This window comes from Marmota monax, unplaced genomic scaffold, assembly GCF_021218885.2.
Source record: "Marmota monax isolate L192 unplaced genomic scaffold, Marmota_monax_Labrador192_F-V1.1 WCK01_AAM20220418_F8-fsc00574, whole genome shotgun sequence".
NCBI classification, from domain to species: Eukaryota; Metazoa; Chordata; class Mammalia; order Rodentia; family Sciuridae; genus Marmota; species Marmota monax.
Window position 1 is genome coordinate 197,202 of NW_026692046.1, and position 19,674 is coordinate 216,875.

At 46.8% G+C, this 19,674-nt stretch overlaps 1 pseudogene; it reads right to left on the bottom strand.

The window, feature by feature from the left end:
• Nucleotides 1-19,674, bottom strand: part of LOC124099220 (E3 ubiquitin-protein ligase RNF213-like) — a 91,599-nt pseudogene that overhangs the window by 59,426 nt on the left and 12,499 nt on the right.

The window sequence follows — 19,674 nt, forward strand, 5'->3', positions numbered from 1 at the left end:
TCATGGGAGTCAGGCAACCATGCCAGGAGGCCCAGCAGCTGCTGATGTGCACCCTGCAACAGGGAAAGCACAATTAACCAATTCAGGAGAACGCCCTAGAGCTCTAAGACTAGATCTCTCGCTGAGACCTGCCAGTGCCCCATCCTAGAGATGGAAAAGAGACCCAAAGCCAGGCACAGATTAATGTCAACTTCAGAACACTAGGGCCCGACAGTTCTCAAGGGCATCCAGAGAAGGACAACAAGCTCCATACAGAGGATCAGTAGCGAGAATGCATCTGACATCCCAACGCAGCACTCAGGCAGCACTCTGAAGGAAACTCTGCCCCTGGCCCAATGATCAACCTACAGCAGGGGCATAGTTCTGTATCTGGCCTCCTGTGTCCCTGTCCCAGCAAGCAGTAGATGCCACCCTCTGTCAAACAGGAGTCAAGCACAGGCCAGAGATGCAGGACCTGCCCTACCAGCCCAGAGGCCAAGGCAACCCTGAGAGACAGAGGAGATTGAGGGCCACCTCCCTGCTACGGAAAATAAGCCCTCTGTCCTGAGAGACTCTTCAGAGACATCCACTCAGATAGCTGGTTCAGTTTGGGGCTGAATTTGAAACAAACGCAATGAAAAAGGGGAAAAGAAAGTACCAAGGCAAGAAATGCAATTCCACCAGCTACAGAAACTTTATGCCAGAACCGTGGAGTGGCCGTGGTCCACCGCACGGCTCGCCTGTGAATCCTGTGTTCACACCACGGCGAAGGCCTGACCCTGGAGAAGGTACAGTAACTCAGGACACCACTGGGAGTGACAGAGCAGCAAGCAGCCTCATGTTCAGGGCACAGACTGGAGAAAGATCTACACCTCCCCTCCTTGGGAAGCCAGCATAGGACACTGACACTGGGAAATCAGGACATCCATGGGTGTGGAGGTACACAAACAAGAATGTACAAGGGGAAGCTGTTTCCCTAGGCAAACTCATTGAAAACTGGGTCAAGAATGTTTTTTAAAAGCTTCTCCCTGAAAAATAAGGCCCCTCTATTTGTGGCCTGCTTCGTCCCTGTGACAGCTCTCAAGGGTGTCCAGCGTGACTGCGGGAGCAGTACCTTGGACGAGGTGCTTCACCTTCTCACACAGCCTCAGGAGACTGTCCACCTGTCTCTTCTCTCTCTTCAGAAACAAGGCTTCATCCATCCTCCAGTCCAGTGTCTCTTCCATGTCACAATTTTTCTCTTGGAATGAAGAATTTTCTGTCTCTGGAAAACAATGACAAGGTCAGCCAAAGGAAACAAACTTCACGGCATCCCTTTCTCTCCCTGGGAGTGCCCCACAGTCACCATCAGAAGGACAAGGAGGCCCCCACTTGGTGGCATAGAGGAGGACAGCCAGCACACATGTGAACACAGGCTTCTTACCAGCCTGGCCTCAGCTCACCTAACTGCCACAGGTCCAGAAACTGACTTTTGTGCTTCAGGATCAGCTCCAAACGTCTGACCAATATGGACCCATCCAGGACATCGCCAGCAACCTCTGCGAAGACAGAGCTGGCGGCAGCCATCAACCTCTTGGCGTCCTCTGTGATGTTGGCTAACAGTTTCTCCTCTGTTCCTAATCAGGTAAGGAGAGCAGTGAGTCCCTGCCCCTCTCACCTCTTTGCAGCTAGAACCTCTCACCAGCCCCACGCCCACACGGCGCTGGCAGCAGTCAGTGGTGTTTCCAGATGTGCTGATGCCTCATCTCAGCTGTGCCTGTACCTGTGAGGTTCAAGTTTTAACCTAGTGCATCTCCTGGCTGGAAGGAGGAGACCCTTCCAATGGCCAAAGTCAGCCAGGAGAACCACAGTGCTCAGGGTTGAAGTCCTGAGCCCACGTTACAGTGAACGTATTTCTTGAACTACATATGATATTCTTCGAAATTCACCTTGTGGGAGACCAACCTTGCATGTGACTGAGTCACACTCCCCGGCTGGGTGCTGAGGCACTCAGTCACAAAAATATGGCAAAGCTTTCCCCATCCTTCTTGGGTTTGAGGGACAGTGTCTTGTGCATAGGTGTGTCTTGCTACAGCACCATGGGTGAAGCTAGGCTCACCTGTTCCTTTGTAATATAACCCCTTGCCCTGTTTAGGATAGAATCCTTCATGGAAGTGCCTGTGTGTGTCCCCTTCTCTTACTGTGCCCTTGGGTGTGGCCTACTCAGATGTCAGTCAACATGCTGACAGTGGACATCATAAAGATAGACTCAGCCCCCTGAAACCTGACCCCTTGCCTCATTTGAATAGCTTCTCCTCAATAAAAGGGGTTAGCATGTGCGCTCTCTCTCTCTCTCTCTCTCTCTCTCTCTCTCTCTCTCTCTCTTCCTGCGGACCCTTAAAGTCAGAGGAGCCGTCACTGTGACCCCAAACATAAAGGTATTTGTGTCTCTTGTGTTTTATTTGGCGTACCCCAGTCAGCCCAGTTCAACTGGAGTGACCCCTGAGCCTTTTAGTCACAAGTACAGAAACCTGGCACCCCTGTCTTGAGAATCCCTGCAATAGTAGGAAAATAAACTGCAACAGGACAAGCTCACATCAGAGGCCACTCCACGGGTGCAGGGAAGCATCTGCACAGCACCCAGGAAGGAGGCAGATCCATGCTGCAGCTTCATGCTCTGCCTATCTTGTCTGCAGATCAAAACCTGCAACATGAGCTTTTGGAGCAACTAGAGGACAATATTTTAAAACATGACTAGTTTAACTGCCAGACTATTTATCTCACAGTAATATGAGGTTCACAGAGTATTATGAGAAGACCAAGTTTATTTTTACCATAAAAAACAAAGATAAGGGGCTGGGGATGTGGCTCAATCGGTAGCACACTCGCCTGGCATGCGTAGGGCGCTGGGTTCGATCCTCAGCACCACATAAAAATAAAATAAAAGATGTTGTGTCCACCAAAAACTAAAAAAATACATATTAAAAAAATTCTCTCTCTCTCTTTAAAAAAACAAAACAAAGATAACAGGGGGCTGGGGTGCAGCTGGGTGGCAGTGTGCTAGGCCAGCAGGCATGAATCCCTGGTTTATCGACAGCATCACCCCCACACAGAGTGCAGCTGAGATGACCTTCAGGGGGAGAATGGACCAACCCAGGCACATCCAGACAAGGGGGCTTTACTCAGTGATAAAAGGAACGGAACCATGAAGCCAGGAAAAGACAAGGAGGAGCCTTAAATGCATGCTGTGGAGTGTAACAGTGAACTCTTCCCCAGCAGGCTGCTGTGGCCCGTGCACACAGCAGCCACCTTCAGGTCCACACACTACTCCTGCCTATGTCCTGGTGTAGAACAGAGCAGCTGGTTTGGCTGAGACAATCATTGGCCCTGGGTTTTTATTGCCACACCAGTGCTTTCCCACAACAGGATCTGAATCTAGCAATTTACACATAAACCTGCACCATCATTTCCAGGGCAATGCATGCCACTTGGGAAGGTGATGGCTGAAGAGTCACTTCATGTTTTGTTAGTTATCAATATTAGTCTCAAAATGTGACACATGAGCTTCACAGGGAGGCAAGCTGGGCTTGGACTTGATTTCTAATCATTTGTTATCTTGGACACAGTGAGTCTCCAACACCCTGGTTAAGCAATATGCCCTGGGCACTTCCATTCCCTCATCTGGGAATCAAGGGGCTTGGGGACTTTCAGAGGGGTTGCGTCAAGAACCATGTGTCCCCCCAGGAGCACGTATTCAGCAGGCACTCAGCAGACAATGGTTCTAGTGTTAGATGGTCTTTAGGCCTAACACCTGCCTGGGCACCTCCATGCATCCTGCCTTTACCAAACCTCAGCACATGCAGGCTGAGGACCAGGTCAAGGACCTTGCCTGTTCTATTGCCCAAGGAAGGACAGCAACTCCAACCAGTCCTATACGCACCGTACAACTTGAAGAGCTGCTTCACATCTGGCCCCGTGAGCAGGTGTTCAAGAATCTCATCCAGGCCTTCCACAGCCTCTCTGTTGTTCCTGGGCCAGGACTTGGTGATCACAGCAGACACAAGGCTGCCAAATTTCTGCAAATCATGACAAGAGACTCCCTCCAGGACACTGATCTGAGACTAAAAGAAAATGAATTAAAAGAGAGAGTTGAGAAGATTTTACTGATTTGTTTTTTAATGACACAAGTTAGCACCCAAGAGCATTCCATAAATCTACTGAAGCTAGTTTTATAGTGCCTCAAAAATAATAATAATAATACAGAAGAGAGGTTGGGCTACCCCGTGGTAAGTGGGGAGCTTGGCCTATTGGAGGCCCTGGGTTTCATCCCTCGTATTGCAAAAAGAAAAGAAACATAAAATACTAAATATTTCCTAGAGCACTTCCATTGCCCTGTGGCCTGGATCCTTACGTGAGGTGCCAGAGGTTTGAAGATGCATACACACACACAAACACACCCCTATAACCCCAAGTCACACACCCTCCCAGCTCATTGTCAGCTTCTGTATTTCTCTTAGACATGCCTGTCATGAAAAATGCCAAAAACAAGATGAGGAAAACTTTACAAGCTGCCCTCAAACACCACAGACACTCCAATTCTCCTTCTGATGCTTCACCAAGAAACAAAACAGTTTTCTTCTTTGCATTCACATTTTTGCAAAAAAAAAAAAAAATGAAAAAGTTTCAGTGATCAATAAAAAACACAGAGTGAACTAATAACAGGTACTTTTGACACTTAACAGGATAAAAGAAAACATTAATTAGCAATGAATAAAAAGTTATAGACCATAGGGAAGTGAGATTTATCCCAGGAATAAAACCACGTTTTTTACATCAAAAATCAGTTAATAAGCCTGGTATAGGGGCACATGCCTGTAATCCCAGCAGCTCACTAGGCTGAGGCAGGCGGATCACAAGTTGGAGGCTAGATTCAGCAACTTAGTGAGGCTATATCTCAAAATGAAAAACAAAAAGAGCTGGCAATGTGGCTCAGTGATAAAGCACCCCTGGGTTCCATCTCCAGTGCCACACACGCAGACACAAAAACATGAATACATCATACTGATAGAAAAAAAGTGACACAACCATTGTAATAGATACAGAAGAAGTATCAGGCAAAACTCCAAGAACAAGACCAGGATAGCCAATTTCACTCCTTTCACGGTGCCAGAGTTGCTATCCAGGGCAATTAGGTAGGGAAAAGAAAAAAAAAAAGTATTGGGATTGTAAAGGAAGTACTAACTTACAGGCAGATAACATGGTCATCTATGTCAAAACTTCAAAGAAGGTACTCTCCCACGGATACCCCGCTAGAGAAAAGAAATGAGCCTGCAAAGCTGTAGGCCACAGAGACGAGGTGCTGCCCTGTTTCCAAGTGCTAGTGATGAACAATCCAAAAACATATTTGAGAAAACAATTTTTAAAAATATGTTTTTTAGTTGTAGATGGACACAATACCTTTATTTTATTTTATTTTTATGTGGTGCTGAGGATCAAACCCAGTGCCTCACAAGTGCTAGGCAGGTGCTCTACCACTGTGCCACAACCCCAGCCCTGAGAAAATAATTTGTTACAGTAGCAAAGGAATAAAGTACTTAGGAGTAAATTTCGTAAAAGAAATGCAGACCTCACCACTTGCAAACTGCAAACTACTGTTGAAAAAAATTAAAGACCAAAATAAATGGGGAGACATTCCAGGTTCAGAAGCCATGAGATGTGACATTGTTAAGAGGTCAACACTCCCCAAAATGACTTACAGATTCAAAGCCATCCCTGTCAGAATCACAGCTGCTTTCCTTGCAAAAACTGACAAACTGATTCTAAAATTCATATGGCATCCCAAGAGATCCAGAATAGCAAACAATACCAAAAGAGGAGAACAAATCAGGAGAATTCATGCTTCTTGATTTTACGACCTACTGGAAAGAAATGGCAGTGGAGACGTGGACAGATGTGAGGTGAACCCTCACAGCTGCGGCCAACAGACTTTTTGACAAGAGTGCCAAGATCACTCAAGGGGTGAAGTACAGTGCCTTCCCAAATGGTCGGGAACAGATGGATCTCCACATGCAAGAGAATGTACCTGGACCCTTACCTCACACCACATAGAAAAAGGAACTAATGTTAAGAGCTAACACTCTAGAGCTTTCAGAGGGGGTAGCTCCTTGACAGAGCACGTATGAACATATGGTCCTAGGTTAACACTCAGTGCCAAAAACAAAACAAAAACCTTTTAGAGGAAGACACGGGTAAATCTTCATGACCCAGGATTTAGCACAAGATGTCAAAATTACTAGCAACAAGAGAAAACAAAAATACCCATTGAATTTTTCCAAAAGTAAAAACCTTCCCAGGAGAGGTGGGGCACACCTGTAATCTCAGCTACTCAGGAAGCTGAGGCAGGAATATTGCAAGTTTGAGGGCAACTTTGTGAGACTGTTTCACAAAATAAAAAAGAAAAAGGACTAGAGATGTAGCTCAGTGTTAGAGCACCCCTAGTTTCAATCCCTACTACCACAAAAAAAAAAAAGAGAGAGAAAAAAAAGAAATTAAAAACTTCTGTGCTTCTAAAGAAAACACCCAGAGTGAAAACAATCCAGAGAATGGGAGAAAATGCTGGCAGATCACACATCTGACCAGAGATTTGCACCTGATTATCCAAAGAACTCTCAAGGAATCAATCAAGGCCACAATCAAGGAAAGACATAGAGCCCAATTAACCATTTGAGGAAGGCACTGTACTTCACCCCTTGAGTGATCTTGGCACTCTTGTCAAAAAGTCTGTTGGCCGCAGCTGTGAGGGTTCACCTCACATCTGTCCACGTCTCCACTGCCATTTCTTTCTAGTAGACATTTGTCCAAAGACATAGAAAACAGAAATAGCCAAAAAACATATGAGAAGGTACCTGAGGTCATAGCTATCAAAGTCACCAGAGAAACCACTCCACACCCCCAAACTGCACAGTCACAGGTCTGAGAGCACAGGCTATGGGGGTGTGGAGAAGTCAGGTCCCTCCTAGGCTGGCAGCTGACATGGAAATGGTCCAGCCACTGTGGGAATGGGCCAGATGGTCCTTCAATCACACAGGTACCAAGTGATCCAGTCACTCCACCATAGGCGCAGAGAGTGTGAACAGCACATCAGGTCCACAGCAGCAGACTGATAACAGCCATCAGTCAGGGAGAGCCCGGATGTCCACCAGAGGACAAATGGAACATAAAAGCACCCTGAGTCCATATGATGAGCAACATGTAGTCATGAAAAGGGACAAAGGACTGATAGGTACTCCAGAGTGAATGACCTTGAACACATGCTCAACGAAGCCAGGCACCCAAGGCCACAGCCTGTTAGAGTCTGTAAACAAGTCAGGATGGCGCCTGGCATTTTGCCAAAGGGAGTGGTTTGTGAAGTAATGCCAGCGAGCCATTAAGTGTGGAGATTCCTTATTGGTTGACTGCTGTGTCTATTTTATGTTAGATAAGCTGTGTGGAATGTATAAATACCACTCCTGTCCTACAATAAACGGCTCCCACTCCTGCTGTATCAATCTACACAAGTTGCTCGTCACCCTCCAGTTATTTTGCTGCAGCCGGACTGCGGCAACAGCCTGTGTGACTTCATTCCTGAGACACCTGAGTAGCCTATGGAGGAGGAAGGAAGATTAGGTGCTGCTGGGGAGGGGCTTGGGGCCAGCATGGTGGAGGGCAGACTCCGCAGCTGAAGGGCTGCATTTTCTTTCTGAGCTGATGAGAATGTTGCCAAGTAGACTGTGCTGGTGGCACTCACACCTGAAACACACCACTCCCCCCAAGTTTGGCTTCCAAGGGTGAGTGACAGGAGATGTGGCTGCCATGTTACTAAAGCACTGAGCAAAGAACAAATGAAAGCCTTAGAAGTATTAGTTATGTAAAAAGACTAGAGTCTGTTTCCCTAGAAAAAGTGAGTTCTGCTTCTCACGACTCCACTGGCCAGCAGTGTAGCTGAGGCTTGTGCAGGGCGTGAAGTGTCCAGCAGGAAATACAGAAGGACCCTGGGAGACTCAGGGGTACTGTGTGGGGAATGTGCCGGGGCAGAACCTCCTCCCACTTTGCAGAAAAAAAGCTAAGTGAAACGATAGAATCTTTCTCCTCTTTTTCTGCAGTGTTGGGAATAGAACCCAGGGCCATGCTGGACAAGTGTTCTACCCCAACAAGGATGGAGTCTATTTAACTTCAGAAGCTTCCTTCCATAGATGTTTTATCAACCTTTAGGGTCATTTCCTGCATATCTGTTGGGCATGAGTTAACAGACCACAAACAAACCAGTGGCAACGATCACAATGGCAATCGGAGGCGCAGCCCACCAGATCATCTGCACGATGGCTTGTGAGTGTGGCTGTGGTTTTGCACAGGGTTCTGCAGCAGGAAGCCAAGTTGCATGTCAAGGAGTGGGTAGAGAGCACTGGATTGCAGCATGAGGCCCAAGCCAGGGAGGGGGCACCAAGGACCCAATCCTGGTCAGCACAGGCCTTGGAACTGGCAGGCACTTAGGGCCTGGAGCTGGCCATGTCAGCAAGCATCTGTGAACCCAAGCATGTTTCCCAAGAAGAGATTGGTCACCTGGCAGGCAGAGCTCACAGCTTCGATGACACACTTCTCAAAGCTCCTGGCCACACTGTCCTTGAGGCCAGCGGCGTCCCAGTGAGGGCTGCAGAAGGCAGAGATCTGGGAAAGAGGCCTCTCCTGCAAACACGGAGGTGGGTGGGGGTGTAAGTGCCTGGTTGTTCTGACTCCCCTCCTCCCTGCCCTACACTAAGCATGTCCTCCCTGCCCCTCACTAGAAGAGTAAAGATGAAACCAAGTTAGTCTCTTCTCATATTCCAAAAAAAGCAGCCAGAATAGCAGCTTGTAAAAACAAGCAAATTTTGAAAAAGAGCCATTTTTCCTTTCTTTTGTCCATTTAATCAGATCCATATAAAACACTTATGGAGAAATCAACTTTTCTGGGTCACAGACCTTCATTCAAAATGAAGGGCATTTTTTTGTTTGTTTATTTCCTCCATGTCACCGTGTTTAATAAGGCTCCTGCCACCAGCAGGTCCCTTGGAGCACCTATACATGGAAGGCTTGATGACACGTAGGTCTAGGGCCCCAGTAAGAGCACAATCCCATTCCCTGGCTCTTTTCAAGAACGTCACACTAGAACTCTGAAATGTTTCTGAGGTCAAACTGCAAAGCCCTGATCAGAAACAGAAATGCAAAGCTTGGGTGGATCCCAGGGCTGTACGTGCTGTGCTCTGCTTGTAGCCCCAGGTGCTGCCAGCAGTCTGGGCTCATCACCATGTTGATGGTGTCCTCCATGTCTGGTACCTTCTTGAGCCTCCCTTCCATGTCCCCCAGCAGCGACTCCTTCCAGTCATACTCTGCAGGAAAGTTTATTTCCACCAGCCGCCGCCAGACCTGCAAAACCCACATGTTAAGTGACAGCCACAGGGACAAGTAAACACCACAGAGATATCCTACAGAAAAGACAGCAACAACAAGGCATGGGGGCGCCTGTGGTCCCAGTTGCTCAGGAGGCTGAGGCAGGGGGATCTTGAGTCCAAAGCCAGCCTCAGCAACTTAGTGAGGCCCTAAGCAATTCAGCATGACCGTCTCTAAATAAAAAATAAAGAAAAGGGCTGGGGATGTGGCTCAGTGGTTGAGTGCCCCTGGGTCAAATTCCCAGTACAGAAAAAAAAAAAAAAAGAAGCACTTTGCTAAAGCACTTGAAGGCAGCATCCTAACACGTCTCCAAGCCAGGTAGGCATCCTATCCACACACCATGTCTGCTGAGGACAGGCAGCCTTAGGAGAACAGGAGCCTGGAGCAGGTGCCCCTAGCCACATGCCTCCATATGTCCACCTGACATCTAGACCCAGGGTCTACCTTGGGACACACAATGCATTTACTGGTCATGTCTCTTTTCTAGAGAAGTTCCCTGGCCTTATCTTTTCTGATACTGACAATTTTGAAAAGTTCAGGTCATTCTATAGACTGTCTCTTGACCCAATTGGCTCACAGTTTTCCCATGATTACAGTAGGTTTGGTTGGGACACTACTAAGCCAAAATGTACTCAGTGTAGGTCAGCTGTGGCCAAACATCTGCACTTCCCACAGGTGCCCAGCCAAACACCTTGAGCCTGACCAAGCGGCCCATGAAAACTGTTGGTGCCACCAGGGCTGACCAAGAGGTCGGTCCTTGGTTAAGGCTTATCAGCCAGATTTCTTCACTGTGAAAGTCATCTTTCCTCCTCCATAAAGGCTTCTGCAACGGGACACTGGAAATCCTGTGACCTCCTGGCACCCCCACCGAGCTCAGGATTCCTGGGTGATACCTGCCTGCATCAGCTACTATAACTTGGTTACAGAGTGGCAGTTTTCTATTGCAATTATTTCTTCTACATTTCTTAACTCCATTCTTCAATAGAAGAATAGAAAAGTTCCTTTTTTCTCTTTTTTTTCTGTAAGTATGTTTATCAATGAATTTTAATCCATTCCTATCACTTTGCCTTTTAATAATCAAATTGTGGGGCTGGGGTTGTGGCTCAGCGGTGGAGTGCTCGCCTAGCATGTGCAAGGCCCTGGGTTTGATCCTCACCACCGCATAAAAATAAACAAATAAAATTAAGGTATTGTGTCCAACTACAACTGAAAAATAAATATTAAAAAAATAATAATCAAATTGTTCCAGATTCCAGCTAATGTGAGCATCTTCAACAGTTTTCTTAAAAATTTTGGAATAACTTTAGGCTTGCAAAAACACTGCAGAGATAGCCCAGATAATTTCTATGTTCTCTTAACCCCATTTCTGCCATCATGAACATGACCACAACTCAGTTGTCAAAAGTGAAAAGCTAGCAATGGCAGACCACCATGTCAGCCACAGACTTCACATGGAGTCCTCCTGGCCATCTGAGGAGGAGTCTGGATCACCACATGCCTGCAGCCTCAGCACTTCCTGACATTCCAGCACAAGGAGCTCTGGGCCCCTGTGCATCTCGCACTGACTCATGGAGGGTGGTTCTTCTTCCAGGAACAGCATTGTGTGGTGGGACACGGGAGTTAGAAGACATGATTGGGCCATGTGGGGCGGAACACGCCTGAAATCCCAGCTACTCAGGAAGCTGAGGCAGAAGGGTCACAAGTTCCAGGCCATCCTGGGCAACTTAGCAAGACCCTGCCTCAAAATAAAAAATAAAAAGGTCCGTGAAAGTTTATTTCCAGCAGCCACCACCAGTGTAGCTCAGTGACAAAGTGCTCCTGGGTCAGTCCATAGTACAAAAAAAAAGAAAGAAAAGGCATGATGAGATGTGGGTGTGCTCAGGTCCTAGTCTCAGGGCATCATTATTTCTGTAGGTGCTCATGGTCCCAGGGTGCCTTTGCCATAGGACTCTTGATGGACAGAGCTGGCAACTATCTAAAATCATGAGTTCCTGCTGCTATCTCTAGCTCCTTCCATACCACAGAGCTCTTGTCCCTCTTACTCCCTATCTCCCTTCTCCTGACTTCCAGCAATACCAACAGCAATACCAATATCTCCCCAGACCTTGGTAAATTTACTTGTAAAACAGGAATAACAGCAGCAATCACCTCAGAGTAGATGTTTAATTAATTTCATTTTTTAATCATTACTACTGCACTTAGAATCATTCTTTCTTGCTGGGCACAGTGACACATGCCTGTAATCTCAGTAGCTGAGGAGGCTGAGACAGGAGGATCATGAGTTCAAAGCCAGCCTCAGCAACGGCTAGGTACTAAGCACTCAGTGAGACCCTGTCTCTAAATAAAACATAAAATAGGGCCGGGGATATGGCTCAGGGGTTGAGTGACACTGAGTTCAATCCCTGGTACCAAAAAAAAAAAAATCTTTCTTGTCAGTGGCTACACAGCTACCCGTCTCTCAAGCTTAATACCTGGGGATTATACTACTTAGAATCCTGGAATAATACTTAATAATCCAACTGTGTTTTCCTGGGATTTCAGTCTGTTGGTATAAAACTTCACAAAGCAGTTGGAAGAGGATTTTTTTTTCCTTCATTAGAAAGAACAACCCTCTACACTTGTACATTGCTGGTGGGACTGCAGATTGGTGCAGCCAATCTGGAAAGCAGTATGGAGATTTCTTGGAAAGCTGGGAATGGAGCCACCATTTGACCCAGCTATTCCCCTTCTTGGTCTATTCCCTAAAGACCTAAAAAGAGCATGCTACAGGGACACTGCTACATCGATGTTCATAGCAGCTCAATTCACAATAGCAAGACTGTGGAACCAACCTAGATGCCCTTCAATAGACGAATGGATAAAAAAAAATGTGGCATTTATACACAATGGAGTATTACTCTGCATTAAAAAATGACAAAATCATAGAATTTGCAGGGAAATGGATGGCATTAGAGCAGATTATGCTAAGTGAAGCTAGCCAATCCCTAAAAAACAAATGCCAAATGTCTTCTTTGATATAAGGAGAGTAACTAAGAACAGAGTAGGGACGAAGAGCAGGAGAAGAAGATTAACATTAAACAGGGATGAGAGGTGGGAGGGAAAGGGAGAGAGAAGGGAAATTGCATGGAAATGGAAGGAGACCCTCAGGGTTATACAGTGGAGGGGTAGAGAGAGAGGAGGGGAGGGGAGGGGAGAGGTGGGGGGGGGGAGGGTGGAGGATGGGAAAGGCAGCGGAGCACAACAGACACTAGTATGGCAATATGTAAATCAATGGATGTAAAAAAAAAAAAAAGTTTGTAGAAGGTAATTTTTGTATTTGCTTTTTCTAGAGATTAGAGTTAAAAGAGAACTCCCCAAATTTCAGAAAAAAAAAAAAAAAAAGAACAACCCTCTGTCCTGCAGCCACCCTTGTCCATACAGTTGGGGCACCCCTGCCTAACACCACAATGAGTCTTGCCACCTACTCTGCATGAAGACCACAAGCAGGTTCCAGAGTCTCCCTGGAAGACTGTGGCTCAAGGGGCACAACCTTCCACTTCAAGGTCAGGGAAAAGGCAGCCAGGCTGGAGAGCAGGCCTGGGGTGGGCAGGACCTCCCACTCTACCTCCTCCCCCTGCAGCCCTCTAGGGACTCAGGCTCCTGGATCTCACCGGCTTTCAGCTGTCTTCTCCAGCACCGGGCTGACTACTGTGGAGTCCTCCCCATGTCCTGGGTTTTGGAGGAGTCCACTCTATCCAATGGCTTCACTCAGGTGCTTCCTGTCATACTGACCTTCTGTTTCCAGTACCACACAGCTGGCTTACAGCCTCAGACCTGAAGCAGAGCCTGAAGGTCCTCCTGGCAACTCTGCCTCAGCGTGACTGCACCCCATCACACTGTACCATAGAGCCACCGACCCTCTGCCAGGTAAAGGGGTAATGTTCCTTCCTCAGAGTAGGGGCCAGGGCCGGAGGCAAGGTTCAGGATGAGCCCAGGCCTCCAGGCCAAGGCATTGTTGGTCTGGTGCTTGGTGACAGGACACAACTGTGTGACTCCCCACTCTGTTGCCTGCAGAGGCTCTGCAACCTCAGGCAAAGCTCACCTGGATCTCCTCGGGGTAGGTGAAAAGGATAGTCGAACCCTTCCGGAACATTCTCTTTGCTAACACTGTGCACAGCCAGGATCTTGTGGTGGCCAGGACACCCTGGAGGAAAACTGTCAGGAAGCCCTTCTGGGCTGCGGCTCCCGGGTCCTCTGCCACGTCCTGTGGGCACATGAGAGAAGTTTTACCAGCTCTACTCTGCTGCTCCCCACACCTGAGCCACCTCCTAGCTCCATGCTTGTCGGAAGCCCACCTGACACAAGCACTGTCGTTTCCCCAGTACCCTGGGCTCCCATGAAAGGGGCAACATGGGAGAGGAGGGGAGAAGGTATGGGTGTTACAGGTCCCCAAGCTGACTCTGCCTCACCAAGAGCCTCCACCAGTGGAGGCACACACAAGAGCCCTGTGCTTTCTCCAGATTGGGTGACAAGAATGCACCCACGAGCAGAGAGCTTCCAGAGAACCCTGAACCAGTAGGTCATGCAAACTCCCAGCTCCCACTCTAGGGATGTGAAGCAGCACTCTGCTGGCCTGGAGGCCAGCCCAGTCCTCTCCCCATGGGCACTCTGCAGGGACAGCTACTGTCTGTCTCCTCCCCACCTCTACCACCACACCAACAGAACTACCCCCTTTCAGGTGACCCAACACTCCCGAGTCCTCTTTCTCTTTGCACTCCAGAGGTACCTGCCATGGAGCACATGCAACTCCAGAGGCCCTGAAGGCTGCACAGTGTGTGGTCTTACAGAGCTCCACAAAACCTGGGTCTGTTGACTCCTGCCCCCCTCGAGGCTCACAGAACCACCCTGGGGCCTCCATCTTGGCAAAGTGACAAGGTGGATGAGCAGATGCCGTTCCTGCTGTAAGGAACCAACTAGAGTGGAAGAGATGACCCACTCAGACGGCGGGAAGAGCATGGTCCTCAGCCACAGTAAATGCCCAGGTGGAGAAACTCAAAGAGCCCGGGAGGCATACCAACAACAGGAGAAGGGACTCGGGCTCCAGGCAGGTGACCAGCGCACAGGTGAGAGCAGGGCAGGACAGCACTGAGGGTTCTCAAAGGAAAATGAAACAGGGTGCCCTTCTATGATGTCCCTGAACACCTTCCAGGACAATCTGGACACCCCAGCAGGGCATTTCCCTAGCGCTAGGCCTCAGGCATTCCAAGTCCAAAAGCGGCCCCAGCTACACACTGACCCATCCTTGTGGAGGTTCTGTGTTTGGGATTGGGGTCCCTGATGACTTCATGGCTGTGACATGCTTGGAGCCTGGGAAAGTTTCTGTGCAAAGGCATAGGATGCCTGGTTGCCATGGTAAGGCCCGCCACGCTAGAGTCTTATCAGCTTCGACCTTAATCTTAGGCACATAACTCCTGGGAATAAAGGAATTTGTTTGCTTGATAACTACAATGTTTCACCAAGCTCTGGTGCTCCTGGATCTGCCCGCCTTACAGTAACATCAGACAATGCACTTTCTTGAGAGCTGCACATAGCTCCTGACATTGCATATTGCAACGGTAAAATGTAACTGCAGAATAAGCAACCTTACTGATATGCTAAACAATAATGTACTTATGGTACTAATGACCCAATGTGACTTATTGGTATGAATAAACGTGTCTGCTGGGAAAAAGTCCACTTTGCCACCTTCCCTGCCTCTGCACCTTGTCTCTGTGTCTCCTCTTTATTATTTTTTCTTTATACATCCTGGTGTCATCCAGCATTGAACAGAGGTAGTCAATAAATGAATTGCAGGAACAACCCTGAGGCTGAACAAACAGCAGGGCCCTGAACTGTGCTTTGACCCTCATGGCAGCCACCCAGCTGCTGACCACCTGACAAGAGGCTCCCACATGCCCCAGCATGTTTTTGCTTTGGTCAATTTTACCACAGCAAAATTTTGTTTTTGCAGAACAGGTAGAGTACTTGTGACCACAGATCTGGGACCCCAAACAACAATGAAGACACTTCCTTCTGCAAAAAAGTAAACCCTAAATAACTGACAAACTTCTCAAGCACCATCTATTGGGAGCTGGCACCAATCTGGGATAGATGAAATAGTACCACTTGGGAGAAAGCAGACACCTTATCAATGAAATTCATTCTTAGCACCTATAATCCCAGAAGGATGAGGTAGGAGGATTCCAAATTCAAAGCCAGCCTCTGAAACTTAGCAAGGCCCTAAGAAACTTAGCAAGACACTGTCTTTAAATGAAATACAAAAAAAAAAAAAAAAAAAATGGCTGGGGATATGGCTCAGTGATTAAACATCCCTGGGTTTCAACCCTGGTACTGGGGAAAAAAAATCATTCTTAGAGTGTGTCTGTGGTATATTAAAGAAGAAAGGCTGAAAGAATAAGGTGAAAATGTAGACTTGACCATCTCCATCCCTAACATTACAGTTTTGATGTGCAAAAACATTAAAAAAAAGAATTGCCCTGAGACACCATTCTCGACTACCCACAGCAGAAGTTCAGGACCCACAATGGAAAAGATGCTCAGCAATGCAAAGCTCCTGATGCAGCTGCAGGGACGCTGCCCTGAGACATGGGTGAGAGAACAGAGTGTGAAGGCCAGGGGCAGCCGAGCTCCAGTGGCAGGAATCAGAGTGAGGTTCCCTCTGGGTATGAGGGCGAGGATGACTGCACGCTGAGGGGCACAGGGGCCTGAGCAGGGCAGCAGGACATGGGCTCTGCTGCCATGGTGTGTTGCTACATGAAGGGAAGAGTCTGGCGGGGAAGACAAGGCACAGACATGTGTTTTTTGGGGGTAAATGGGCTCTAGTTTTCTGTGAATAATAGAATCTAGGAAAAAGGAGGGGTCATCTTCTTGGCGAGGCCAGAGGTGAAGTGTGTAGTCTGCATACAATGGAACCCAGCATGTAGGAGATGCCAAAGGAATACCTGACAGCTGACTATACCACTCTGTCTCGTCCAGGCATCCCAGAACTCCCACATTTCCTTCTAGATCGGGCTGCATGGAATCCAGGACCTCTCTCTCCTGGGCATGACATTTCGTCCATAAATCCCACTCACCACTGGAGGTCTAAGTCTGATGACTCTGCAAATGACCTCAGCAGACAAGGCAGGGATCTCGAAAAACCTCAGGCATTTGGTGATCCTGCAGGCAGCTTGATGGAGCTTCAGGCACACAGTCAAGTAGGACTCTAACGAGATCTTCTCAAGAATCCTACCCACCAGGAGTCCAGAGAGCTCATTTAAGTCATTGGGAAATGAGAAAACAATACCAATTATTAATACCAGTCCCTTTCCTTTTAGATATACAAGTATGCCTGTACTCACAGCTCCTCAGGAGGCTGAGGCAGGAGGATGGCCAAGTTCAAGGCCAGCATCAGCAAATTAGCAAGGCCATATCTCAAAATAAGAAATAAAAAGGGATGGGGACGTGCTTAGTGGTAGAATGGGTTCAATCCCCAGTATCACAAACAAATTAATTACTTAAAATAAAATAAATGACCTACAAGTAAGGCATGTAAGGCATACCCCTCCAGGATATCATTAAATAGGTCTTAAAGCTGTGACTAAGATAAAAAGGTAACACAGTCCTTTTGTCTTAGCTCAGCAGTTGGAACTCTATCAAAACAAGTTAAAATATTTGTAAATATATTCCCTTATTCAAAAAATAGCAAGGGATGAATATTTCCAATATTAAAATATGAATAACTTAAGAAAAAAATCAGAGAGGTACAGGAGAGAGGGAGGGAGGGAGGGTGCTAGAAGAGGAGTGTGCACTGCAGATAGAATTTCTTCCACCTGGTGTGGCTGGGTTTCACATTTACTGACTGACAGCTTGGTGATATGAGAAAAGACCCTGCAAAGTCACAGGGGCTTGCCACACAGGGGGCCCTGTGCTACGCTCCACATCCAGACACCCCAGGGGCTCGGAGAAGGGAGAGCAGCACTGCTGAGAGGCTCCAGGAACACCTAGGCCCCTGGTGCACATTACTGTTCTGCGTTTCACGTGCTGTTCCTTCAGGTGGCCAAGGTCACACACAGGTGCAGGAGTAAATGATTCTGCAAGGCCACCTTTGATTTTTGTTTTAAATGGGCCCAACTTTCAAAAACCATAGAACTAATTGTTAAAAAAAAAAATGCAGGACACATACATCTGCTCTATGACAATGATCATTTAAAAATATGTGAAAACAAGGCTGGGGATGTGGCTCAAGCGGTAGTGTGCTTGCCTGGCATGCGCACGGCACTGGGTTCGATCCTCAGCACCACATACAAATAAAATAAAGATGTTGTGTCTGCCGAAAACTGAAAAATAAATATTAAAAAATTCTCTCTCTCTCTCTCAAAAAAAAAAAAAAAAAAACAATGTGAAAACACAAAAGCCAAAAGGTTGGGTGGGAACAAAGCAAAATCTCAGCACCCAAGAGCTGTTATTTGCTTTTCTTTTTTGTAGTGCTGGGTACTGAACCCAGGCCTTGCATACACTAGGCAAGTGCTCAACCCCTAAGCTACATACACAGTCCTGCTCTTTTCCTTTAAGAGAAAGAAAATGAAAAAAACCCAGATGGCTGGATTGGCAACTGCAAAGGACACTGGAGCACTTGCTGGTATACCACCTTCCCACTTTGACACAGGCGGCCCACACCACATAGGAGCCCACACAGGGGGACTGCACCAGCTGCTCTACTTACACATCCTGAAGGATGTCCACAAGGTGCATCAGCATTTTGAAAACATTCCCGACATGCTTAGGCAGGAAAGAGAAAGGGAAATATGAAAGGTCCAAGAAGGAAACAGCTGTCTGTGCCGAGAAGGGAGAAGGGCACAGGGACTTGTCCTGTTCTCCTTGCACACAAGCCTTCAAGAGCCAATCTTCATTTTCCACCTGTGAAATGCATGCTGTAAATTTAAGCCATTTTCTTTTTCTTTTTGTTGGGTGGGGTCCTTTTCTTTGTCTTTTCTTTTTTGAAACTGGGGATCAAACCCAGGGCTTCGAATATGTAAGGCAAGTGCTTTGCCACTGAGCTACATCCTAGCCCTTATACCATTTTCTTTTTTAAAAATTAACTTATTTATTCTAATTAGGTATATATGACAGCAGAATGTATTTTGATTCATTGTACACAGTTGCAGCACAACTTTTCATTTCTCTGGTTGTATATGATGTAGCATCATACCATATATACAGTCATACATGTACCTAAGGTAATGATGTCCATCTCATCCCACCATCTTTCCTGCCCCCATGGCTCCTCCCCTTCCCTCCCTCCCCTTTGCCCAAAGTTCTTCCATTTTTCCCATGTGACTCCTCCACCCCCAGCATTATGGATCAGCATCCGATATTCAGAGAGAACATTCAGCCTTTGTTTTTTGGGGATTGGCTTACTTTGCTTGGCATGATATCCTCCAACTCCATTCATTTACTTTCAAATGCTATAATTTTATTATTTTTTAATGCAGAATAATATTCCATTGTGTATATATACCATAGTTTCTTTATCTATTCATCTATTGAAGGGTATTTAGGTTGATTACACAATTTAGCTATTGTGAACTGTGCTGCTATAAACATTGATGTGGCTGCGTCACTATAGTATGCTGATTTTAAATCCTTTGGGTATAGACCGAGGAGGTGGATAGCTGGGTCAAATGGTGGTTTCATTCCAAGTTTTCTAAGGAATCTCCTTTCCAGATTGGTTGCACCAATTTGCAGTCCTACCACCAATGTATGAGTGTACATTTTCCCTCATATCGTCGTCAATACTTATTGTTGTCTGTATTCTTGATAACTGCCATTCTGACTGGAGTGAGATGAAATCTTAGTTTTGATTTGCACTTCTCTAATTACTAGAGATGTTGAACAATTTTCATATATTTGTTTATTACCGACTGTACATCTTCTTCTAAGAAGTGTCTGTTCAGCTCATTTATTGATTAGGTTGTTTGTATTTTTGGTGTTAAGTTTTTTGAGTTCTTTACATATCCTGGAGATTCATGCTCTATCTGACATGCATGTGGCAAAAATCTGCTCCCAAAACGGAGGCTCTGTTCACCTCACTAATTGTTTCTTTTGCTGAGAAGAAGCTTTTTAATTTGAATCCATCCCATTTATTGATTCTTGATTTTATAATTTATGCTTTAGAGGTCTTATTAAGGAAATCAGGGCCTAATCTGATGTGATGAAGATTTGGGCCTACTCCTT